Below are 27,693 nucleotides of genomic sequence, written 5' to 3' on the forward strand. Positions count from 1 at the left end.
AAATATGATTTATTACGCATGATCATGATTCTTTCTTTGTTTACACATATGCCACCATATTGTTCATCAGTGTTTCAAAGGACCTAGTCAGCATTTTAGTTTAAGTTAAATAACGTTAAATGACTGTAAAGAGTTGTGAGGAAATGAGTTGTGTCAGATCTGCATCACGTGCGGCAGATCTTAAAGTGACAGCAGCCTAGTAATTAAGTTGCTGTGTGATGTCTGTCATCAATGTTAATATAAAAAACAAAGGTAACAGAAAATTTTATCTTTAATAAGGATTAATCTAAATTTAATTGATAAATTATGCAGTTAAGACTGTAAAGTGTTTATTCTATTTATCTATATTTCCTATTAGACAGGAAGGCTAGGCTACAGGTAAATATGACATTTATTATAATGGGTTTTTATGTGAAGATTATTTTAAGTTTACCTCCACCAGTTCCAGAGAACCTCCAACTGCAGGCTCCCCACTCACTCAATACCCGTCCATTTATTCAACCACCTTCAATTCCTTTAATGACCGTTGCTTCAGAACGCCTCAGTAGAGTTCTGCAAGATGCCAGTTCTGCATTTAGAGATCAGCATTTACCTCCCCCAGTGCCAGAGAACCTCCAACCGGAGGATACCCACTTGGACAGGACCCGTGCACTTATTCAGCCCTCTCCACTTTCAACACCTTTAACAGCTGTTACACCAGACCGCCCCTGTAGAGTTCTGCAAGGTGCCAGTCCTGCATTTAGAGATGCCATGTTTGCACGTCTCCTAACCGTCCTGGAGGAAATAAAGGAGATGCAAAGGGTTCATGGGAGGATGATACAGTCACTCCTCACACAACGGGATGCAAGTGCAGTTACAGCACTTCCAGCAGATATTGTGTTCCCCCTGAGGACAGTCTCGGATTTTGCTGAAATGGAGCAAAAATTGGCAGACCCCACCTTCCACAAACAAGTGGTATGTTCTAATATGACCATTTAACAAATTTACTGGGCTGATCGTTAATGTTTTTGCACATACAGTACTATACAAAAGTCTTAGGCCACCACAAGCTTAGTTGTTTTAGCAAAGTTTTAATTACCACCCACATTTATTTTTCGGTTTCTTTATTAAGATGCAGAAAGTATAGGAAATATGTACAGAAAGTACAGGAAATATGTACACAAAATAATAACAAAAAGGCTTCTTCAGGCAAAAGTCAGTATTTTGTGTAATCTCTCTTTGCACTGAGCACATCTCACACCTCTTTTGGGAGGACTGTCCTTAAGTTTTCTGAAGTAATCGTCTGGCATATTTATTTTACCTCGGCTGCTTACTGCACTTCCCAGAGTTCATCTTTAGATTTAGGCCGTATTTTATTTTTCCTGTCTAGTTGACCCCATACTGCCTCTATAAATTCAGGTAAGCTGTTTTTCTCTTCAAATATGATTTCACCGTATTAGCAGTGTACTTGGAATCGTTATCATGCTGAAAAAATAAAAACATTCCCAATATGGCACTTTCCAGAAGGAATGGCATTATAAATTGAAACCTGTCTGTACTTTTCCTTATTCATGATCCCATCAATTGCTCAAGTGTAAGGGGAGGTCACACTAAATACTTACCACAATTAGCATATGGTCATTATATCATACAATAATGGTGGCATAAGACGTTTGCACAGTACTGTAGCTTTTTTGCTAATAACTCAAGTACAAGTATAAAACATCTGTTAGAGAGGCAACTGCATGTATTATGGGAGTGTTCCCTGGGAATTATGAAAAACAGAGTTGTATTTAGGTACTCGATACACTATGCAAATAGTAGATTACTACTTCCGATGATAATCGTAATTAATTCCCATTATGATAATCTTATTTTTCTTTAGGTTGGCGTGGTGGCAGAAATTGGAGGAAGAACATTGGATGAAGCCACCAGAAGAATGATGGCCTTCCTTTTAGACCACTCCCTATCAAGAGAGTACAATTTTTTTGGCCGCCATGGAAAGCGAGAGTTTCGGGGGCTCAAACTGTTTGAGGTTGTATATGGTATGTTTACTCGCTGTTTAAACATATTAATGTGCAAACAAAGGTTATTTTGTAGAGTTGAGTTCTTCATAAATCAATTTGATTGTATGCAAATAATTGTCCATACCAGGATAGAGAATACCTTAATTATGACAATATGGACCAGGTACACTGCCAATTCAGTGATAAGTAACTGTTAATTAGTGGTGTAGCAATCACACAACTCATGGTTTATAATAAATAATAAAGGTAATCATTATTAAATACAAGTGAGGTACTACAAATAAAATAAGTAAAAATACACTAGTTACAAGCATAGGTAAATACAATTGGACAAAAGTTACAAATTTAGATTAAATTAACTGTAGTTTTCAGGTACAGGTACAGAACCAGTTCCTTGTTTGTTTGTTTGTTTGTTTGTTTGTTTGTTTAATAAACTTTTGCAACAAAAATGTCGTGTATGACAGAATATTATATCCGACCAATACCATTATTGTATTACCTGAAAATTAACATGGTGGAGATTTCTGCTTAGTTGCAAGGGCTCAAATGAGGAATTTAATCTCACTCTAATGCTCTTTATCTATTTTACAGGAAGCTTGAAAAAAAAATGCCCTTACAAACCAGATTAATAGAAGAGATGCTGAAAAGGCAGTGTCAAAGTGGCTAATTGGTGCCAGGGACAGGGGAGGAAACCGTACAGCGAGGGCACGTGGTGGAGAGCAAGATGGGTAAAAGTCATTATCATTAAAACTGTAAAAAAGTGTTTAGCCTACTTATATTTGTGTAAACACAACATTGTGCTTTTGTCAAACTATAAACTCTTGTCAAACTGTAGGCTTACCTACAACTGTCACCCAACCAAAATCACACACACTGTTTAAAAGCAAAAAATATTTATCCAACCCTATTTAAACAGTACGGTGGTCCCATCATTCATCATATTGCATTGGAATAAAGTTAAAGTTAATTCAAATTTTAAGGAAAACAAATATATTGATCTGAAATATAGCAAATAAATGTTAAAATCATTCAGAAACAAGTACCAAACTCATCTTAAGTTCTTCTGAATAAAAGGTTGCAGTCTTTAATTATCAACTCTTGTTGTGGACTATATTGGAGAAGTATTTGTTCACCATTTGAGTGAGATGTTTTTAGGTGGCTAGTAAGCAAAGTGCTTATATATAATTTATTGTTATTAGTATTAGTTAAAGAATAAAATAAAAATATCAGATTGATATCGGTGTCGGCAAATAGCCAAAGACTAACCTGTCGCATCTGTTTGAACTGTGAAAAGGAATTGCAAAAGTTGAAAAATGGTTGATTTATTTATTTTCTCTTTTCAAAGGGCCGTTGGGAGAGCGACAACAGAGGACTGAGATTCTGCACTTTTGTTTTTGTTTGTGAAATATAGAATTTTCTGACAGAGGACTGAAAAACTGCACTTTTGTTTTTGTTTGTGAAATATAGAATTTTCTGACAGAGGACTGAAAAACTGCACTTTTGTTTTTGTTTGTGAAATATAGTTTTCTGACAGAGGACTGAAAAATTGCACTTTTGTTTTTGTTTGTGAAATATAGTTTTCTGATAGAGGACTGAAAAATTGCACTCTTGCACTTTTGTTTTGTGAAATATAGAATTTTCTGACAGAGGACTGAAAAACTGCACTTTTGTTTTTGTTTGTGAAATATAGTTTTCTGACAGAGGACTGAAAAACTGCACTCTTGCACTTTTGTTTTGTGAAATATAGAATTTTCTGACAGAGGACTGAAAAACTGCACTTTTGTTTTTGTTTGTGAAATATAGTTTTCTGACAGAGGACTGAAAAACTGCACTTTTGTTTTTGTTTGTGAAATATAGTTTTCTGACAGAGGACTGAAAAACTGCACTCTTGCACTTTTGTTTTGTTTGTGAAATATAAAGTTTGTCAAAAGCTTTTACTTTTGATACTTGTCTGTTAATACACATAATATGTTAATAAATATTCTATTAATAAAGTAAAGCATGAAGTAATGGTTTCTGTTCATTGATTACATATGTTTGTATTTAGGGGTTTACTGTAAAATAAGGTAACCCAAAAAGACAAATATGGTAGCCCATATATATATATACCCGTTGTGGCCCATAAGAGCCCTAGATATGACCTATCTGTGTCCCATATCGCCCAACACTAATAGACATATTGCAGATGACCAAACAATCTAAAAAAAAAAATGTCTTGCAGATGTAAATGCAGACGTCAAATGGACGTCTCTGTGATGTATGTTTGCTATCAGGGTTATGTCACCCCCTTTTGGGCGATTTGAGTGTTCTGATAGACCTCAATACATTTTTTTTTTTTTTTTTTATACAGCAGGCACTAGAATGCAATCTCTATGAGTACAGAGAGGGATAGCACTAACATGCTTTCATCTTCATACATTACTGTAACTTGTGCATTATTATACGCACAAAAGTCTGTTATTTTTCATGTGCAAACAAACCGTGTATGCACATGATCTAATAGCTTTTTGCACAAGCACACCTGGCATGTGTTTTATAATGGATACCCGCTGAAGAAGCTTGTTTTAATAGGAGTTTGTACAGTCAGTGGTGTTAATATACATATGGGCTAGATGACATTATTTTTAGACAGTTTACAAAAAAAAAAAAAAAAAAAAAAAATCAGGTTTGTTAAACAAAGATTTACCCATATAAAATTGTATATATATATGTATGTGTGTGTGTGTGTGTGTGTGTGTGTGTGTGTGTGGAACTTGGATCACTTTCATAGCTTATTGAATGGATAAAATATCAAATCTCTTTCAATAAAAATTTTGATATTGGCCTTTTTATGTTTATATAAAACACAAACGAAGATTTTTAATGAAAACCGGTGCAGTCTGCCAGCCTTATCATGGATGTGGATGGGCACCAGACCTTTAAAAGTAAACAAAAACATGCACAGACAAATCCAAATTACACCCTGCGGCTCGTGAAGATACATTGATGTCCTAAGACACGAAATGATCGGTTTTTGCGAGAAACTGAACAGTATTTATATCATTTTTTACCTTTGATACACAGCCACGTCCATCTGTCATGAGTTTGGCATCAGTCATGTCACATGTGCACGCGCTTCTGGCGTAGTATACGCAAACGCCGTAAGGGGAAATCAGTGAAAAGTCCCGGATGAGTTTGTGCAAGCAAACGTAATCTTTTAGCTTTAAATCGGTTTAAACAATCAGGATACGCGCAAGTAATTACCATTTTGAATAGCCGCTATACCCACAATCTCTGTGCACTGTGGAAACAATGAGTGTCGTATTCATGCGACAGATCGCTTCCGGCGTTTGCGTATTCTACGACAGAGCGCGTGCACATGTGACGTGACTGATGCCAAACTCGTGCTCAGGAGAGATGGACGTGGCTGTGTATCAAAGGTAAAAAATGATATAAATACTGTTCAGTTTCTCGCAAAAACCGATCGTTTCGTGTCTTAGGACATCAATGTATCGTCACGAGCCGCAGGGTGTAATTTGGATTTGTCTGTGCATGTTTTTGTTTACTTTTAAAGGTCTGGTGCCCATCCACATCCATGATAAGGCTGGCAGACTGCACCGGTTTTCATTAAAAATCTTCGTTTGTGTTTTTCTGAGGAAACAAAGTCACCTACATCTTGGATGCATTGATGGTAAGCAGATAAACATCAAATTTTCATTTTTGGGTGAACTATCCCTTTAAGGTCTCCAAATCTGTTGCAACGCTTTCCACACTGTTGGCAGGTGAAATAACTTCTATTTGCTGTCTTATGAGCTTTTTTTGTGTCTTTGCAGTCTGTGAGCAACTAAATGATTTTTCTCCAGTTATGAAATCACACTGTTTCTCATACTGATCTTTGTCTTCATTTTCAATGAGTTCTTGACTCTCCTTTTTCAGTGACGTCAAGTCTAAACCAAAAAAAGAAATGCAAGTTAAAACAAGTTGTAATGGCACATAACAAACATGTATACTAGACCTTAAATTCACTAAGCTACTAAAAGAGGTATTAAATATAATCACAAAACCTCTTTTCATTATTATTAACTCTTTACTTTCTTCAGGACATGTTCCAGAAACCTTCAAACTGACAATCAAACCCCAAACAGGCTTTAATTATAGACCAATTTCAAATAATTTATTTCTAAAATATTAGAAATATAGTGTCCTGTCAAATATGTTCACTTTTGCATAGTAACTGTACCTTTCAGGATTTAAGCCTCATTATAGTACAAAAACTGTGAATGAAGAGACGTTTCATCAAACGCAAATATGGAGAGCCACTGGGCACAATATTAGGTCCTCTGCTTTTCCCTTTGTACGTGCTTTCCCTGAGGGACATTATTTCACTTTTATACAAATAATACTATGCATAATACTAATATATACTATGTATGTAATACTTACCCGACCAGACAAAAAGCCTGATTAAAACTGAAGTGACAAAAATAACTAGCGAAGCATCAAAACACAAGAAAGATTCTTATTATTTTAATATGTTAAATGTAAACAGCGATTAATAATGGATAGTGCACTGTAAGAAATTGCTGTAATTTTTACAGTAAATATTTACAATAGACCACTGTAATTTAAAAATTACAGTGTTACTGTTTTTCGCTATGTATTGTGGGAGCATGCTAAAGACTGCTGTAAATTTTACAATTATGTCTACAACACTGTATTTTTTAAAACAGGCTACGTAGCAAATGCTACATGACAACATGTATGTAATGACACTTGATGTTGCCTTTTTCGGAGTGTCTATTTGCACTAAGAGACAAGAGATCAGTTTGGATAGTTTAAATAGTGTAGGAAATGGCCACATTCCAAAGAAACAAAAGGACCCTCTTTCTCAGCCACAAAATTTACACATGACCATCACATGACGATCACCAGACGCTAATTGTCCGGACCGCTTTTGTCGAGATCTGCGTCTTACGCATCCTGAGAGGAGGAAAAACGCTCTTTGTCTCAGAGCATCCAAGGCACATGATCTGTCCAGCGTGATTCACATGATTTTTCGGATTTCCTGTCCCCCTCTCCTCTGACATTCCAACACACCCCGTCTCTCAATAGAGATACGTACACTGCAGAGACATTTCTTTAAGAAACAATCAGCTTATTAGTGTTACTATTAGGGCAAACAGTATCATATGTTTTCATGTTTTCGTTTATATGCTCGATGTGTTTTATGTGATCATTGGAGTTTAATCTATGCATTATATGCCTTTAGAAAAGGAAGTTGTCCAATGTATTAGCATGCAAGCAAGATACCACTATTTCATATGCATTGAAATATCATGATGAATGCAGCTTGTACGAGTGAATGAGAAAATGATATTTTGTATACTTTATGCATTGCATTAGTTTATTGAAGTTAATAACAAAAGTTGCAGAGAAATCCATATCCTAATAAGTTACGTACCAGAAGGAATTACAGGACGGAAAGGGGGTGGTGTGACCCGCCCCTTAAGCAATGCCATTGGATCCCAGCATCGTGGGATGTGCCCTAGCGGCCCGTTTAAAACTTCATGTTCCTACCAGAACTCAGCGAACTCAGAGCTCTCAGCTCTCGCCTCACGCCTTTCGCCTCTTGTGGTTTGAGTGCCCTTTCCATCTGCGCTCGACCACTCAACCAAGCAAGCGACGGTGCCATCAAAACTCTACAGAACTGAAGCTTCGTGACGGCCGAACTTTTCCAAGTCTCGCAACGCCGACTCAAAAGAACTTCCAGCGCATCAACCTGCGCAACCCGGCAACCGAAGCTCCTCCCGGCAACCAGCCCACTCCTCCACGTCGAAGGATCTCCCAAAGTACGTCATCGACCAAGCAACCAACCAGAACTTTTGCTCAGACGAGCCCCCGGAACCCCCGTTCCCGGCACTAACGCAAGTAACAGGATCTCTCTTTACTTCGCTGAAACTGGTGCAAAATACTCCCTAAGTAGTTAAAAGCTAAGTCTCTGCTTTTGTGATTTTCTAAGGTTGCGATCTAAGAACTAGTTAAGATACTAGAACATTTGGGGTTCCCTTCAACTCAGTAATTTCTCATCCCCGGAACTGTATGAGTGTGAATGTGTGTGTGTGTGTGTGTGTGTGTGTGTGTGTTTATTTGTGTTTTAGTAGAGATTAGTTTTGTGTCTTAGAGTAGTCAATAAATCATTGTTTCATTAAAAGAAGTGTCTTGAATTTTATGTTCACAAAAGTTCTATCTGTGTTTAGATCAAGCTACCTCAGCTTTAAAATTTCCTAACGTAATATTTTGGTTTATTTGTGATCTTGGCCAGGATCCTAATATAAACCTTTTTGAGTTGATACAGTGTACTGAATTGACGACTTCGCCGGACGAATGGTCAAGAAGTGTAATCCATTAACTCTGAATCAATTTAATCAAGTTCCGAATCTTTCGATTCGATTCATTATTTGAATCATTATAAATTTGAGCTGATTAATCCTTACAATAGTATCTACCGTCTATTTACACTCTGCCTTTATTTTTTGTATTTATTTTTATATTTTAAAAGTAAACTTTGGCACTAGTTTTAAAATTAAACATTTGTTTCTTAATAATAGCACAAAAACTCTCAACTGTAATAAATTTTTTAAATGACGCCGTAGATCAGTTCGTCTCATGTGATTACGTCATCAGCAGTGGCTATTTGGCGCGCTGCACATGCGCATTGCGACTTTGCGCCTTCCGACAGTGGACCCAGTGGGGAGTGAGAAGTGGTGTGTATACCCCAGTACTTCTATTTAAAAGTGAAATCTTGTTACATCAGATAATTCTTCCATCGTTTGTCAGGTTGAAAAGAGTGTGTTTAATTTAACGTTAGTTTCTCCGCCGAATTTATTAGGCACATCTAGCACATGGTGTAATTAGCACGTGTTGTTTCAATGAACATGCTAACATGTTTTTCTTTTTTTATAACTTCACTTGTAAGTATGTATGATGTTATATTTGTAAGTTAAGTTACTTGTGCTCCTTAAAAAGTTACCGTTCACCTGCTTTGAGCTTGTAATAAGCTTAAGGAATAATGGATTTTGATAACGTTAAGCATCATTCTGATTAACATGTTTACCATTACCTGTCAGTTCTGTAAGAACGAGAGCAGTACAATCACAAATTTTGTACAGCATATGAAACTGCATAGAAATGTGTCTAATATGCGATTTCAGTGTGGTATGCCTGACTGCCCACATGTTTTTGCTAAGTTTTCCTCATTAAAGTCCCATGTATACAGACATCACAGTGACCGTCACATGTCTGAAAAGGACTCTCAGGCACAGTTATGTGATAAAACATTAAAATGCCATGTAGATTTTTGTGAAGTTCAATGTGGGTCCCTAACAGAGTTTCTGTCTCATTTAAAGAACCATATTCTGTCAGGCCTGGAGATCGTCTCGGGTTACTATTGTAACCTTAGTTCCCTGAGGGAACGAGACGCCGCGTCAGGAACGCTATGGGGAACGCCATTAGCGGGCCGCACTCTGAATCATGTCTTGCAACCAATGAACGACGGGGGTGACGTCACAGGCGCGGTGACGTCACCGACCAGGAAGTATAAAGCACGTGCGTTTGAAGCCCGCGGCAGCTCTAGCATGAAGCGAGCGCCGCAGGGGGCGGGAATTATGGTCCGAGACGCGGCGTCTCGTTCCCTCAGGGAACTAAGGTTACAATAGTAACCCGAGACGTTCCCTTCCGGGAACTCGAGCCACGTCAGGAACGCTATGGGGAACGAGACTACCTACGTCCCCATAATTTCCGAACCCTGCGCAGTGTCTGTGCCAGCAGGTGGAAAGATAAGAGCCTTTGTCTAGCATTCCGCGGACAAGAGGCCCTGTAGTCCTCGGCCCTCGGGCACACGAGGAATGGTAGTCTTCCTCTGTCTGGTCGCCAGCCAGAGCGAGAGGTACTCCGCGGCCCTCAGGCACACGCAGAGTCTTAGTCCTTTGTCTGGGAGTCAGCCAGAGCAAGAGGGACCGAATGACCACTGTCTAGCACTCGGCGGACAGATGGTGTGTGAAGTCCCCGGTCCGTAGACCCACGCGGACTGTGAGCTTGACCACAAGGCTCCTCGGCCCTCGGGCACACGAGGAGTGGGTGATCCTTTGCCTGGGGGTGCAGCCAGAGCAAGAGGGATCAAAGGCTCGGCCTGTGCTACGCCAGGACGCGAGAGATAAGGCCATTGTCGGCATTCCGCGGACAAGAGGGCACTGCAATCCCCGGCCCTCGGGCTCACGGGGAAGACAGTAGGGGCCTCTGCCTGGTAGCCAGCCAGTGCATGAGGCACTCCTCGGCCTTGTTCTAAGGCAGACGAGGAGTCTTAGTCCTTGGTCAAGGTAGTTTCCGGAACCAGAGGGACCGCATTACACTCGGTCTGATAGCATCCTGCATCAGAACACGAGGACAAGTAAGCCATTGTCTAGCATTCCGCAGACAAGAGGGCTGTAAGGTTCTCGGCCCGCAGGCACACGAGAATAAAGACCTCCGCCTGGTTCGCCAGCCAGTGCAGGAGGCACCCCTCGGCCCTCGGGCACACGAGGAGTCTTAGTACTTTGTCTGGGGATTCAGCCATGACAAGAGGGACTGAAGGCTCGGTCTGTAAACAGCATCAGAACGCGAGAGTAAGAGCCTTTGTCTAGTTTTCCACGGACAACAGGCTAGGTATTTCTTTGTTTGTTTTGCAGATCTCTTTAGTTTGGCGAAACTAACTTCTCTTCCTTCCGCAGAAAGAATGCGCCTTGAGAAGTCTTCTCCTGGCTAGGGAGGTGGCTGACTCTCTAGGCCTAGCGCACTAGGCCGAGAGCACAGCAGAGCCTGGAGCGGCTCTGAGGTCAAGCTCATAATACCTGACGAATGTCAGGGGCGAGGACCAACCCGCAGCATTGCAGATGTCCTGTATGGGGACACCTGCCGTCAGAGCTCTCGAGGCACTCATACCTCGAGTGGAGTGAGCCTTGAGTCCCAATGGAGAAGGGAGATCGGAGGACTCGTAAGCAGTAGTTATGGCATCGATGATCCATCTACTAATAGTGGGCTTTGAAGCCGGGCTCCCCCTCTTAGGGGGGCCGTAACAGACAAACAGTTGCTCTGTTTTACGCCACATGGCAGCTCTGTGGACGTATGCGTCTAAAGCTCTGACTGGGCACATGCAGTTTAACTTCCTGTGACTCTGCTCCACGAATGGAGGAGGATAAAACGCTTGCAGCGTTATCGGCTGCGGTGCTAGGCAGGGGACCTTCGGGACGTACCCGACCCTGGGATACAGAAAGGCTTTGGCCATCCCTGGGGCAAACTCTAAATGAGACGGGGCCACTGACAGGGCCTGCAGGTCGCCTACTCTCTTGAGGGAGGTGAGTGCTAACAGAAGCGCTGTTTTTATTGTGAGGATGCGATCTGTAGACTCCTCTATGGGCTCAAATGGGGGCTCACATAGAGCTTCTAGCACCACAGCGAGGTCCCACGCGGGGACCCTGGGTGTCACTCGAGGCCTCAACCTGAGCGCACCGCGGAGGAACCGTATGACCAGGGGCTCTCTGCCCACTGAGAGGCCACCTAGAGGTGCGTGGTAGGCACTTATAGCCGCCACGTAAACCTTCAAGGTGGAGTGAGCTAGCCCTGCGGAAAGGTGAGACTGTAGGAACTCCAGAACTGTACCGACCGGGCAGTTGACTGGGTCTAAGTGGCGCACGTGGCACCATCTCGCAAACAAGTTCCACTTGAGGCCATACAGTTTCCTCGTAGAGGGAGCTCTGGATTGGAGGAGGGTCTCAACCACCTCAGTAGGGAGACCCGCTTCTATGAGTTGCGCCCCCTCAGGGGCCACACCCATAACCTCAACTTCTCTGGTTGGGGGTGGCAGACTGCGCCCCCAGCCTGAGACATGAGGTCCCTCCTGACGGGAATCTCCCATGGAGAGCCGTCGAGGAGAGATACCAGGTCCGAGAACCATACTCGTGCCGGCCAGCGCGGGGCTACTAGTAGCAGCCGCACTTGAAACCGACGGACCCGTTCCAGAACTCCCGGGAGCAGAGCGATCGGGGGAAAGGCGTACAGACGCAGCCTCGGCCACGTCTGTGCCATGGCGTCCAGCCTCAGTGGAGCTGGAGGAACTAGAGAGTACCAGAGGGGACAGTGCGATGTCTCTCGAGTCGCAAACAGGTCCACCTGTGCCTGGCCAAACATTCTCCAGATCTGCTTCACCACCTCTGGGTGAAGCATCCATTCCCCGGGCCTTGGCCCCTGCCTCGACAGGACGTCTGCTCCCACATTCAGATGTCCAGGAATGTGGACTGCTCTCAGGGAGAGGAGTTTTCCTTGAGACCACAGGAGGATCCGGTACGCCAGCTTGAATAAGGGGCGTGAGCGGATCCCTCCTTGATGGTTTATGTAATAAACTACCACGGTGCTGTCTGTACGGACCAGCACGTGACGGTTTCTTAGGTCTGGTAGAAAACTCCTCAGGGCCTGGAACACCGCCAGCATCTCTAGGCGATTTATGTGCCATGAGAGGTGGTGAGGGCTCCACAGGCCTTGGGCTGAGCGGCCACTCATGACCGCTCCCCATCCGGTAAGGGACGCATCTGTCGCTAGCGTGACGCGGCGGCATGGCATCCCCAAGACCGGTCCCTGAGAGAGAAACCAGGGTTTCTTCCATATGACTAAGGCACGTAGGCAGCGCCGCGTGACCTTGATCTTGCGGAATGGGTTTCCCCTCGGGGAGAACCCCCTGGTTTTGAGCCACCACTGAAGTGGTCTCATATGCAGCAGTCCAAAAGGTATCACGTTGGAAGCGGCTGCCATAAGACCTAACAGTACTTGGAACTGTTTGACAGTGAGTGACTGGCCTAGCTTGACCGCATTTACTGCAGTGAGTATGGACTCGATCCGAGCAGGTGACAATCGTGCCCGCATCGTGGATGAATCCCATACCACGCCCAGATAAGTAGTCCTCTGTAATGGAGAGAGGACGCTCTTCTTGGCGTTGAGTCTCAACCCCAAACTCTGCATGTGAGCGAGAACAACACCTCGATGCTGAACCGCTAACTGCTCTGAACTGGCTAGGATCAGCCAGTCGTCTATATAATTGAGTATGCGGATGCCCTGGAGTCACAGTGGAGCCAACGCAGCATTCACACACTTCGTGAAAGTTCGGGGTGAGAGAGCTAGGCCGAAAGGAAGTACTCTGTATTGGTAAGCTTTGCCCCTGAAAGCTAACCTGAGAAACTTCCTGTGCTGAAGAAGGATGGAGACGTGAAAATAAGCGTCTTTTAGATCTATCGTGACGAACCAGTCCTCGGACCTGATTTGTGACACGACCTGTCTGACAGTAAGCATCTTGAACTTCAGTTTTCTGACTGAGCGGTTTAGAAGCCTGAGATCTAAGATGGGCCGAAGCCCCCCATCCTTCTTCGGAACAATGAAGTACCGGCTGTAGAACCCGGATTCCCTGTCTTGAGGAGGGACCACCTCGATGGCCTCCTTCCTCAGAAGAGTTTCTACTTCTTGTTCCATTACCAGACCCTGCTCGGGGCTCACTAAGGTTGGAAATACCCCGCTGAAAGGTGGCGGCTTGGCGCCGAACTGGATAGCATAACCTTTCTCTACAGTACGCAGGACCCACTTTGAAACATTTGGCAGTAGTTTCCACGCTGCCAGAAAGTCTACTAAGGGTACCAGCCTCTCGAGGCTGGTGTCTGGATTTACTCGAGGAACTGACTCGGAGACCTGTAACAGCGAGCTGGCAGGACGCTCCTGAGCTAGCTCCTCTGAGGACCACCGCAGGGGTTGCGAACTCTCCAGGGCCGCTACGTTTCCGGGCGGGACAGCTAGAGGATGTTCGCGGGAGATCGCCGCGCCCTGTAACACTGGCAGGGTTAGCTGACAAATCTCCTGAGGGCCCCGAGGGGGTTGAAACCCGCACCTAAGGGTACGGTGCAAACCCCCTCGAGCGGGGCTGCCCTCAAGAGGACCCGGAAAGCAACGCTCTAAGTCGGGGGCTTCCAAGAAAAAGAAGAGGTTCGACCTGAGGGTCGTCCTCCAACCAGGAAGTCCTCGGCTAAACGGCCCTGACGGTTGTGGCTCAGGGCCGTTTAGCCGAGGACTTCCTGGTTGGAGGACGACCCTCAGGTCGAACCTCTTCTTTTTCTTGGAAGCCCCCGACTTAGAGCGTTGCTTTCCGGGTCCTCTAGGCATAGCCGTAGGAACGCGGGTGGCAACGCTCTGTTTCTGCGCCTCTGATGTGGGGAGCTGGTACACGGCTGGGGTTTAATTTTTTCCCGTCAGGAACCCCGACACGTGTTCATTTGCTCTTCAAGCCTGAAGTTTTATTAGGCTGCCTGAAGAGCAAAGACGGAGCTTTCAAGGATGATGCCAGACTGGGCGACAGATAGCTGATAGCGTCTGTCCAACCCGCGGCATCATCTTTTACTTTCTAGTTTTTCCTAGATCTAAAAAACTTAATGTAGATCGGAAAGGACAGAAAGCTCCATTTGGAAGTGCTGACTTAGTCCGCAGGAAGCAGAACGTTTGCTTTCCTGCGGATCATATTTGCTTATTTAGCTAATGCACAGTCAACACAACCACCAGCTCATCATACTGAGGCGATCAGGGGGGGGGGGGGGGAGTGGTTGAATACTTTTGACAACTTACTTCACATCAACCTCCTCGGAGGAAGACATGGAAAACGTCGAAAACCTTTCCTGGAGGGAAGTAACCGCATTGCGGGCTTCCTAATCCAGTAGGAGGTTTACCGATCCACCAGATAGGAGAGGAGATAGGGTATTTTTAAACACCCATCTCCCGTCCCTCTAATAGATCGAACTGCGATCCCAACAAGTGCAGCTACCGCTCCGCCTCGGCGGAAGCGGGGCCAGACCCGCGAGAAACGCTGGCGAAGGCTCCCTCCTCGAAGAGAGCCTTCCGTGGAGCACCCGCAGTGGAGATTTTTACGCTCACACTGTGGACAGTCAGCCTTTTCGAGGGCTGACTGTGCGTGCTCTACACTCAAGCAGACCACACATAGACTGTGTGTATCCCCACCAACAATGAAGGATTGGCAGGGAGGGACACACTATCTATGTGGCTGCTTGTACTGCCTTAGTTTCTAAACTTTCTTTCCCCCTAGGTTGCATTTTTAAGTGGTCACACTACTCAAATAAAAGCCGTGCAAACTGGCACGAAAAAACAGCAGTATGACCGGGACAGACACAGACACAGAGCGCTAAAAGCTGCCGCGGGCTTCAAACGCACGTGCTTTATACTTCCTGGTCGGTGACGTCACCGCGCCTGTGACGTCACCCCCGTCGTTCATTGGTTGCAAGACATGATTCAGAGTGCGGCCCGCCAATGGCGTTCCCCATAGCGTTCCTGACGCGGCTCGAGTTCCCGGAAGGGAACCAGTGCCCTTTTGGTTGCAACAAGACATTTAAGGTAAGATCTACATTCGCATCACATGTGTCACGGAAACACAAAAAGTGCTCTGTAAACCATTTGAAAGAGCCTGCTGTGGCAGTTGAAGCACACATTTCTGATGTTGTGTCTGAAAGTGAAATGTCACAGGTTGCTGAGCAATATTTTTCTGAAGTTGTGGATGAATCTCTTTTTTTAAGAAATTTAACCCTTTTCTATCTGAAACTCCAATCGAAATTGCTATTACCGGAGTCTACCATCCAAAACATTGTTGAAGAATTTCAGAATATCCATGATATTGGTCAGTCTTACTTTCTTAGCAAACTAAGAGAACAGCTTGCTTTGCTTGAATTACCAGAGGTGAGGATCAATGAAGTGATTGAACAGTTGTCTAGGGAGTATTTGTTGACCGCTTGTAATAGTGGTGTTCTAAGTACAGAACAGAGAAGAAAGACTTTTTCAAGGAAGAGTTCCACTATGTTGAGCCAGTCCCTGTTTTTCTAGGAGTTAGTGAAAGAAATGGGAAAGAGTGCTTTGCTCAGTACATCCCAGTAAAGCAGACTATACGTTCCCTGTTTCATTGCCAGTCTGTGAGAGATCAATATGAAAAGATGCATTTACAAACAACTGAACATGGTCTGCTTCGGGATGTAAGGGATGGTAAGATTTTTTCTGAAAATTCTTTGTTTCAAACTGATCCATCATCTCTCGGTTTGATCTTGTATCAGGATTCGTTTGAGGTTGTGAATCCTTTGGGCTCAGCTAGAAAGAAACACAAGTTGCTGGGAGTTTATCTTACCTTCAGTGATATTTTACCTCACAACAGATCAAACATAGATCACATGCAACTTGTGCTTCTGTGTAATGAGCAAGATTTTAAGCAGTTTGGATCTGCTCATGTTTTTAGATCACTGATTGAAGATCTCAAAGATCTTGAACAAAATGGTGTTGTTGTTAATGATGGCAACATTTTGAAAGCTTCTTTGTGTTCTATCATAGGTGACAACCTGGGATCCCACACTATCGGTGGTTTTGTCGAGAACTTCAGCCGAAGCCTACATTTCTGCAGGTACTGTTTAATTGACAGACAGGCATTTCATGCCACACCTTTGGAATCTGCTATGAAGCGAACTGTAGAGTCTTATGAGAGAAATATTCAGGAACTGGCTGTCAGTGGTGATAATGCAGATGATGGGGTCAAATTTAACTCCCCTTCCAAATCAGTTGAGTTATTTTCATGTTTGTCAGCCTGGCCTGCCCCCCTGTCTTGGTCATGACCTCTTTGAGGGGGTTGTGACATTTGATCTTAAGATGTTCATTGATTACATGGTAAATCAAGAGAAATGCTTTACATACACAGAGCTCAATTCTTATATCAAGCAGTTTGAGTACACAGGAAATGATGCTGCCAATAAACCAGCAGAGATTTACTTCAGAAGTGAGAAGCTTTGTGGCCATGCTGTTTAGAACTGGTGTCTTTTAAGACTTTTGCCAGTTATTGTTGGACACCGGATTAACCCTTTGAGCAGTACGGTCCCACATATGGGATTCTAATTTCTGTGCCCCTGGGAGTACGGTCCCACATATGGGATTTAGAACGTTCGGTGACGTCACGCAACTGACAAATTCAAACTGCGCTGTGGCGCGATGGCTGGCGCTGAGCCAGAGAAGGACGAGCTCTACACTTGTCATACAATCACAACTATGCAGTGTTTTTAACCACATAATGCTTATTTTAGGTTTCAGACATTTAAATACACATAAGTACTAGTAAAACGAGACATTAAGAGTTTGTAAAATACACACATAGGTCTATGGAAGCAGCAAATAACCATCTATTCAAATATAATTTGCCAATGTGTTTTATTTCTATCACATACACATAGACAAAGTAACTAAAAGGTTCACTCTATTCCTCTTCTAGTTCACCAGCCACTTACTTGCATGTATTTCGGGAGAAACGGATGAATGTACGTGATGTAAACGCGGCTGACAGGACTCTCTTGAACTGCAGCGCAAACAAACATGGCCGCGCCCATCTCACGTTACAAATCACGATCCAGATCATTTACATAGGGTTTTAAACGACGAATCATACTAATTCACACATATTTGTGAATCGGAATATTAGATAGTTCATGGCATGGTAAGCAAGTGTGTTAGTATTCTGGATAAAAAAGGAAAAACGAAATTAAAGCGATCTATCTGTCATACAGTGTTATTGTGGCTGTGTTGAGTCACGTGACAAGCATGACGCGTCGCCATGGAAACAATAAGGACGAACGTTCTAAAATAACGGTCGCTTAAAAAAAACTCACTCTCGGGGGTCCACTAGAATATTTTAAACTCACCACTGAAAGGGTTAAGGATCCAGAATCAGAAGTGTGGCAGCTTGTCCCACTCTTAAGACAAATTGTAGAGCTAATTTGTGCACCAGCAATACTGGATGATCAGGTTGCTTATCTGAAAGTGCTCATTGATCAGTACATTCATTATAGGTCTGTGACTTTTGCTTCAGAGCCTCTCAAGCCCAAACATCACTACTTAAGCCATTATCCTGAGCTTATAATGCAATTTGGGCCACTCATTCGCTTATGGACCATGCGGTTTGAAAGCAAACACACCTATTTCAAGCAATGTGCCAGAAAATTGCACAACTTCAAGAAATGAAGCTAGCGCAAGTTCTGGCAGGAAGACTCAATCGTTCGCGTCACTAATTACCTCCTCATCTTCCAATCATATCATTACTGTAGCTTTAAAGGGTAGTGCTTACCATGTCTGAGTTCGCAGATGCTGTCGCTCCTGCACCTCCATCCTCCCCACCTCCACCAAGATGGAATCTCTCCTCCAACTCCTCTATTCCACCAAGCTGGGTCATCCCTCTATTTACCACATCCATCAATCAGGCTATCCCCTCCTTCGCAAAGACTTCAGATTGTCTTCCTCAATCCCCACCATCACCAGTTGGCCCCTTTCCTGACTCCGCAGGGGGTTAACGGCACCCCCGCCTTCATCTTCAGGTGGGACTCGCTGTTTTCGTACCCTCGGAATGCGAGTTACGAACGGGGCCTACGCCAAAGAACCGGATTGCTTGCTGAGCTTCTACATAAACGTAATCGGTATAGTATAAATTCTCCCGAGTCTTTCTGGTAGAACTTGTGTGTAACCTTGGCTGAGAGGCACCAACTTCTCCGGGCCTATTTAAGTGCAGGAAATCTCTTTCAGCTTTCTGTGCAAGTTAAGAGAGGCTCTGGATTTTATTCTGATGACTACAATGAAGCAATTAAGGCATCCATTGATTCTTTCCATTTTCAGCCTGTCAATACATTAGTAGCTAGTGAAATCACTTTGAAAGGAACAAAGTACAGGAAAGGCATGGTTGTCCTTTTGGCCTGTAATGATGAGGGCTTGGAGGTTGGCAGAATTAGGCTAATCCTTGTTCATCAGAATTCAGTAGTCTACTTTGTGTGTGAGAAACGGCGTGCTGTGCATTTGGTGTATTTGGGTGTATACTGCATAACAGATGATGACCATCAATATGATGTTTTATTAACAAGGTTCGGGAGGAGCACGATCAGATAATCAATCCATTCGGCACAGGTGCAACTTGTTTAACCAATCATTGAATTAGCGCATCATCTGTATATTGCCAGCCGTCTTACCTCCATCCAGCGACAGTTTCTTGGCATTCGGTTTGGCGTTGGTCAAAATATCACAGTCAAAGACTAAACCTGTACCGGGGTTTTTTGGATCATCCGTTGCAATCTGCCGGCCTTAGATTCACTTCGCCTCGCTCGACACCACTAGTACCGCACGAGACCCAGCTTTCGAGCGTCGGGTTGCAGCGACAAGCCTCAGACAAGCCTGGGTCGCGCCCTACTTCTCACCGCAGCAAACCCGACTCGCTTCCCGCTTTGGTTCAAGTATTCACCGCTGCCTTTTCCGGCCGCAGCGCTGCATGTAGTCAGACCACCAGCTCTTGTAGCAGTCGCTAGCGAGAGACGGGCCGTGTTAATTATTTTTAGGTAAGTCCAGTGGTTTAGTGGACGATATATGCAGGTATACGGCGTATACCCACTATTTAAAACCCCTTTTGATGTGCATTATTCAGTAACGTTAGTGTCCCGCATTAGCCAAAATCATGACAGTCTACCACATCCAGTCATATGTGAATAAATGTAAATATTCGCTAAAGACAGTGATAATGCAGTCAGGACCGTGGCGCCGGCTTGCTTTGAAATGTATTTGATGATTGCGCCTAATACGCCCGCTCCCTAGTCATTTGAATCACTACGAAAACAACACCTTACAAAGAAAACTAATAAGATTTTTACGATCAAAAGTTTCTTAAACCAGCGAACCCCTGTAAACATTTTAGTCCAAGGATCCAGTAATGCATTCAGATAGAAAGTTAAAAACTAAATTCATAAATGAAGCATATGGCCACTTCTCCAGGCATTACTACACCACTGGGTAAGTCGCTAAAGGCAGGTCAGTTATTGCTAAAAGCCGATAAACAATGCGATGCATAATTTATGTTCATGTCATTTCGTAGCCAGAACACAAATGAAATTACTAAACTTTTCTGTGTGTGATGTTTCAGTAGTATTGTAGCTGGGTTTTTAAATTACACATTGTACTCCGAGATAAATAAGATAAAGATTATAGAAAATACATTCAACTGTGTTCTTAAATTAACAATTTTGAAGTGACAAACTAACAACTAAGGCGCATCATAAGGCAACCATTAATATTTTTGTTGAGTTCAACTAGCAACCTACCGGTATTTAGACTTTTTCACACACACAATCTCAGGGTAAAGTTTGTTCCGCTACAGGTCTGCTCCTGTCGTATGCCCTCGTTTAAAATAATGCTTCTTACCTTTTCTGTTTTTCAAGGTGTTGTTATAATCAACAAAGACACATTTTACTTGTTTGTAATATATATGGTCATTCAGGCTGCTGACCGCTGACAAAATAATATGCTCAATAGCGCCAGCTGGTTTCTGTTTTCAAACTCTGGTCAATTTGAGCGTGTTTTCTCAATTTACTCCGTTAAATTATTACAGCATTTATATCCAAATGCACATTTTTCCAAAGAATAAATTATACTTCTCCTGTCGATGCATAAATTTAAGAAATAAGCTTAACAAATTTTATTATGATTTTGTCATGTTTATTCCTGGGCGCATTATTCAACGTACATTCACACTGTCACGTTAATAATGCGAGGGAGAGCTCGTACAAAACACAATATTTTAATTAAAAAAAAAAAAGTGATGAGTCATAATGCACAGCCAGCACAAATAGACAGAACGATAAATAAATAAATAATGTACTTGATTATAAGCACCCATGTTCAGAATTAATAGACATCTATGAGTATCTATGAGTATCTATGATGACCCAAAGCCGACAAAGTTTTAGAAGAACTGTTTGCTCTTTGTAGAAGTAAAACATCGGTATGTATCATAGCACCACAAACCACTCCCCTTTCCCGTGACCCAAAGCTAAAACAGCGAAAACAAGCATAAGGCTGCCTCCGCCAGCTGTGCAGGCTGCAGGACTCTCCAGCATTTTCTTCCGCATATCTCAAGCTTCAGTGACCTACAGCTACAGCAGCCGAAACAAAAGCGAAGTTGCTTCCGCTTGCAACAAGCCTTAACATCTCAGTCTTTTCCTCCCGTTACTTCTAATCCTTTTCCTTTTCAGTGGCCTACAGCTTCCATAGCAGACGCTAGTGCGAGGCCGCCTTCACTTGCTGTGCAGGCTACAAAGGCTCTTCAAGATGTCACAAACCGTACTCGCTTCCCGTTGAAGGAGGCATGAGGCTGTCTCTGTTTGCAACTTAGGCCCACACATCTCAGGCTTTTCCTCCTGTTACTAATAACCTCTTTCTTTTCAGTGGCATCCAGCTCCCATAGCAGACACTAGCCCTATTTAAGTATGAGGCTACCTCCCTGACAATTGCGGCCCATGCTCCTCTCCCTCACAGCTTTCTAATTAATTCAAAATAATGTTGTCTTTCTCCAGGTCAAGTTCTGGCTCTTAAGCATCAGGATGCAGCAGGCCATCAGCAAGCCTAGGCCGCGCCCCAGACTCGGCCACTCCTCACACTGCACGCTATCATGGCTTTCCTCCTATCTTTCCCATGCCTTTCCTTCTATCTCCAGCAGCAGACGCTAGAGTGAGGCTGCCTCTGCTGGCCGCTCAAGACCTCTTACTCTTACCCTCCTGCTACTCCTTTTCCCTATCAGTAACCAGGGGCTAATCCATGCGCGAGGCTGCCTCCGCAAACTGTTATGGCACCGTCCTATCTTCATTCTCATCCTTCTTTTCAATCTAAACCTTGGTACACTTTATTCACAGCAGTCCCACTACTTACTCCACTGAATGCTGTTGCTCTGGAACCACCCCCTGGGCCTAATATCATCAAGTTCCAGATTCTTGCAAAAATTCAGAGCACTGGATCTGGAGGCGGGCCAATCGCCAACCCCAGTACCTCACTATTCGCAACTCATATTCCCATTACTCATCCCTTGAAACCGCTCCTTGACACGTCACTCGACTTTATCCTCCAAGCAATTTCTTTGGCTTGGAGATTTTCAGAAACCGCAATAACGTCTAAATTCAACGGCATCAGATTTACCCATTCTGGATAACGAAATTATCACTTATTTGATTAAACAAAGACAAACCAAGAAGGAAAGGTTACTACATTGACATTTAACCTCCTTTCTCTAATTTAACCTTATCACACCCCTTTTATTACTTTCAATTTGGGGACTCGCAAGCTAAATCTGCACTGTATCCTCAATTTGTTGTCGACTCCAATCACCCCGTTGTATGTTAAATTTAATCATATTGTCACAGAGAATCCACCAGCCGTCAAATTCAATTTCTTATTTAGCATCGGACGGGGCTCCCCCTTCCGGTGCAGCAGAGCCGCGGCTCTCTTCGGTCGCAGTGTGAGCCCTCTCCGTCTGTCATTCGAGTTACGCTGCGTACTCATCAGCGGATGGGCTCTCCCTCCCGGTGCAGCAGAGTCGTGGCTCCCTTCGGTCGCAGTGGGAACCCTCCATCCGACGCTCGTCGCCTCGCAAGGGGGACTCTCCCTTCCGGTGCAGCAGAGCCGCAGCTCCCTTCGGAAGAAGTGAGAGTCCCTCCATCAATCGCCTATTTTATTGCCTATCCAGCATCGGACGGGGCTCTCCCTTCCGGTGCAGCAGGGCCGCGGCTCCCTTCGGTCACGGCGTGAGCCCTCCGTCTGTCATTCGGGTTACGCTGCCTACTCGACGGCGGATGGGCTCTCCCTGCTGGTGCAGCAGAGTCGCGGCTCCCTTCGGTTGCAGTGGGAGCCCTCCATCCGACGTGCCTCGCAAGGGGGACTCTCTCTTCCGGTGCAGCAGAGCCGCAGCTCCCTTCGGAAGAGGGTCCCTCCATCAATCGCCTTATCTTTTATCGCCTATTCAGCATTGGACTGGGCTCCCCCTTCCGGTGCAGCAGAGCCGCGGCTCCCTTCGGTTGCAGCGTGAGCCCTCCATCCGACGCTCCCCTCAAGGGGGACTCTCCCTTCTGGTGCAGCAGAGCCGCAGCTCCCTTCGGAAGCAGTGAGAGTCCCTTCATCAATCGCCTATTTTATTGCCTATCCAGCGTCGGACGGGGCTCTCCCTTCCGGTGCAGCAGGGCCGCGGCTCCCTTCGGTCGCAATGGGAGCCCTCCATCCGACGCTCCCCTCAAGGGGGACTCTCCCTTCCGGTGCAGCAGAGCCGCAGCTCCCTTCGGAAGCAGTGAGAGTCCCTTCATCAATCGCCTATTTTATTGCCTATCCAGCGTCGGACGGGGCTCTCCCTTCCGGTGCAGCAGGGCCGCGGCTCCCTTCGGTCGCAGTGTGAGCCCTCCGTCTGTCACACATTACGTTGCGTACTCGACGGCGGACGGGCTCTCCCTCCCGGTGCAGCAGAGTCGCGGCCCCCTTCGGTTGCAGTAGGAGCCCTCCATCCGACGCGCCAACCCTCGCCTCGCAAGGGGGACTCTTCCTTCCGGCGCAGCAGAGCCGCAGCTCCCATTGGAAGCAGCAGGGGTCCCTCCATCAATCGCTTTATTTTTACACATTCAGCATCGGAATGGGCTCCCCCTCCCGGTGCAGCAGGGCTGCGGCTCCCTTCGGTCGCAGTGTGGGGCCTTCCGTCTGTCACACGAGTTACGTTGCGTACTCGGCAGCGGACAGACTCTCCCTCCCGGGGCATCAGAGTCGCGGCTCCCTTCGGTAGCGTGGGGGCCCTCCATCCGACGCACCTCGCAAGGGGGACTCTCCCTTCCGGTGCAGCAGAGCCGCAGCTCCCTTCGGAAGCAGTGAGGGTCCCTCCACCAATCGCCTTATTTAAAAAAAATATATATATAAAAAAAAATAAAAAAAACCCGCCTCGCAAGGGGGACTCTCCCTTCCGGTGCAGCAGAGCCGCAGCTCCCTTCGGAAGCAACGAGGGTCCCTCCATCAATCGCCTCATCTTATTGCCTATTCAGCATCGGACTGGGCTCCCCCTTCCGGTGCAGCAGAGTCACGGCTCCCTTCAGTTGCAGGGGGAGCCCTCCATCCGAGGCACCTCGCAAGGGAGACCCTCCCTTCCGGTGCAGCAGAGCCGCAGCTCCCTTCGGAAGCAGTGAGGGTCCCTCCACCAATCGCCTCATATTTTGCCCATTTCAGGGTCGGACTAGGCCCCCCCCTTCCGGTGCAGCAGAGTCGTGGCTCCCTTCGGTCGCAGTGTGAGCCCTCTATCCGTCGCTTGAGTTACGCTGGGTACTCGACGACCGGTGGGCTCTCCCTCCCGGTGCAGCAGAGTCGCGGCTCCCTTCGGTCGCAGCTGGGGGGCCACATCCGACACATCGAATTGAGGAAAAAAATAAAAATAAATAAAATAATAATAATTTCCTCGCTCTCCTCCTTTTTCTTTACATAAATTTAGTTCTACGCATATTTTGGGGGGCAACCAAAATTCTTGCTTCATGGCAGCTGTCCCATGCATAAAAGCTTCTTTTGGTGAGTTCTCTGGGTCCGGCCTGTATTCCGGGCCCGGAACCCTTCCCCAGGACAGCACGCCAAAATATGCTTATTACTCGCTCAAGCAGATTAGATGTAAGGGCGAACTCGTGAAATGATGTTTTATTAACAAGGTTCGGGAGGAGCACGATCAGATAATCAATCCATTCGGCACAGGTGCAACTTGTTTAACCAATCATTGAATTAGCGCATCATCTATATATTGCCAGCCGTCTTACCTCCATCCAGCGACAGTTTCTTGGCATCCCTCCTCCACCCCTACTCCCCACTTCTAATCTGTTTCAATCCTAAACTAGCAGGGGGAGTTCTCTGGGTCCGGCCTGTATTCCGGGCCCGGAACCCTTCCCCAGAACAGCACGCCAAAATATGCTTATTACTCGCTCAAGCAGATTAGATGTAAGGGCGAACTGGTGAAATGTCTGTATACTTCAAGAGGCGCTGTTAGATTATTACCCTCTCCAGGAGTACAAAATATGTGATATGACTGTGGTTGCATTACACCACTCTTTTCCTTCTTTTTAAGGTATGTCTAATTTGGAGGAGATAAAACTCTCTGATGAAACACTTCAAAAATTAATGCATGGCCTTACTGCTGTGGGAGTTGAGACAAAAGCTAACCTTCTCTATGTGAAGGAAGAGGATCTTATGGAATACCTCAGACCAATTCAATGTCACAAACTCCTAGATGCATGGAAAAATAAAGTTATTTTAATTTCTTCTCAGCTAAACAGAAAACTAACTTAAACTTTTTCCACAAGTTCCACCATTATGCAAAAAGGTTATTGCGACTATTCTCTGAATTTTGTGACATTATATACATAATTGTCAGTTATAAATTGAGGATCGTTATATAAACTTGATAATTTGCAACTGCAAGTTTAAAATAAATGAAAAAAAAGAACAACAAAAGTCATGACAGAGACATTAGAAATACATTAGAACCAATTATAATTTAAAAGGTTGTCCACCCTGAATGTGGCACGGTGTAGACACAGTGTAACTATGATTGTAAAAGATGAAGTTGCAATTACCCTTTTATTCATGACATGGTGGAAACAAATTGTCCTTTTTGCTAAAGTTTTACTGCTGTTTACTAATGTTGAAATGTTCAAATTTGGTTGTGTTCAGAACAAGACAGCTGCTTGACTCCCCAACAACCATCAAGTCAAGTTCTTTCAGATACTCTGACTCCAGGATCAGTGAGTTCTTCAAGTTCGTCAACATCCTCTTCTTGCTCTTCTCAACGTTCTTCTGCTTCCTCTTCTGCATCCTCTTCCTGGCCTGAAACATTTACGGTGTCTTGGGAAGTAATGCCTTCTGGAATTAAATTGGGAATTGCAAATAAAAAAAGACCATCCCCAGCTGATCGAAGGCAGCTGGTAAGGGTTTTAGTTGATTACATGCAAAAATGCGAAGTTAACCCCTCAAAGTGGCTGTGCGAGGTTGTAGTCAAGAACATTGTTAAACAGTATCCGGACAGCTTTGCTGATGTTCTGGCTGACGGTACAAAAATAGGTAGCGGGTATGCCTCTTTGCTCTTACAAGTTAAAACCCATGTTGAACATGTTAACAGGAACAACACTTTAGCTCGTCGGAGAAAAGAACGTCAACAATCATCATGTGGAGCCACACACCAGAGCTCAAGAAGGCCGGCTGATCAGTATGGCTGTGTCAGCTGGCAGCCAGAGGTGCTTCCTGCAGGAGAAAATGATGACACACTAGAAGAGAAGCGCAAACAAATGTTATTGCTTCATCCTCTGGAGCCAGTAGAGGAGAACTTTACAAGTTGATGGAGGTCACATATTACCGTCAGCGCCGTGATATAAATGCCAATCCACCTTTGCCAGTGTCTGAACTAAAGAAATCATGGCCTTACCTCTTTTATCTCAAGGGGATGTTTTTGCATTTCAATTTGCTTACTGACATTGCACTGCTCCAGAGAATCATGGAGAGCATGGAGGGGAAAGGAAAGAGGATTCTGAGATTTTTTCAAGAAAAGCCAACCAACAATGATGTGCGTGCCATTCTTTCAAAGTATCAAGAGGGAAATTCTCTGGTCCTTTGTCTCCTGCACCTCTTAATGGCCCATTTTAAAGAAAAAACAGAGTCCCTACTAATTGAAGCTGATGTAAGTATTATTTCATTTTTATGTTTTGTGTATATAAAATATGTCATTTTTAAGTTTTCATTTTGTTTATTTCAGGTTGCAGCAACTGCAGCCGACATGGCAAAAGGTGGATTACCGGATTCACCCAGGCTGATTGTCCAAGGTAATTTGATTTGTGTCCCTGTGTGTACATTATATACACTATTCTTTGCTTTCTACTGTAATTACCTGTATCTCTTATTTTGTAGTATTATAGTATTAGTATTATTTTGAGTTTACATGAGGTACCCACACTGGAACAAAAGAGCTTGTTTTAGTAAGTAATCTGAAAAAAGATTATTTTACTTATCTTACTATCATTTTACTTGTTTTCAGCAAAATAATTTTAGATTTTTTCCCCTGGAAACCAGACTAAATATATTGCCATTTTTGTTATCTAGTAAATAATGCACTTTTACAACCCTTATTAATCTAAGTTAACTCTGTATAGGTGAATCAATGACCCCAAGCAAATGGATGTTGTCAGTTGAAAGGGAAGTTGTCTTGGGCCCATGTTCAGAGGCATTTGTTGAGGGTCTGGCAGCATTGTTTGCGGCCTATTACAACTTGAACCTGGCTTATCAGAAGGAAGCTTCATGCCCGCTCGAATTTATTCAGAGGTAAGTTAGAGCATAAACTTCAATATTTATTGTATACTTGCAAGTTTTTTTGACTTCTAGGTTTTCCAGTTAGAATGCTTTCTCAGAATTAGATAGTAGGGTCTTGAGAAACACATTGACATTGATAATGCACTTTCTATCGGTAATTTCCTGTTATGTTCCACATCAAACTCTTGAGCAGAGCAAAAAAACTAAAATGGCAGTGCTGCTACAGGCATTTTTTTAAGCAAATTTTGTGTTTTATTGTTTTAGTTTATGCTGTTTTCGGGTAACTAGATGTTGTGGTTGTTTTTCTACAGAAGAATTGTGGGCATCAATCCGGAAACTGGATCAAAAGTTGCTGCTGGAAAGCAGGACAAAAAAAATGCATGGAATGAACCCGAACGTATGCACACTGCTAAGAAAACTAATGGACTTTGAATGGTTTGCTATTTAG

At 44.3% G+C, this 27,693-nt stretch overlaps 1 pseudogene; it reads left to right on the top strand.

The window, feature by feature from the left end:
* Nucleotides 1–519: 519 nt before the first annotated feature.
* Nucleotides 520–27,693, top strand: LOC141332885 (uncharacterized; annotated as a pseudogene).

The sequence above is a fragment of the Garra rufa genome, chromosome 4, assembly GCF_049309525.1.
Source record: "Garra rufa chromosome 4, GarRuf1.0, whole genome shotgun sequence".
NCBI lineage: Eukaryota > Metazoa > Chordata > Actinopteri > Cypriniformes > Cyprinidae > Garra > Garra rufa.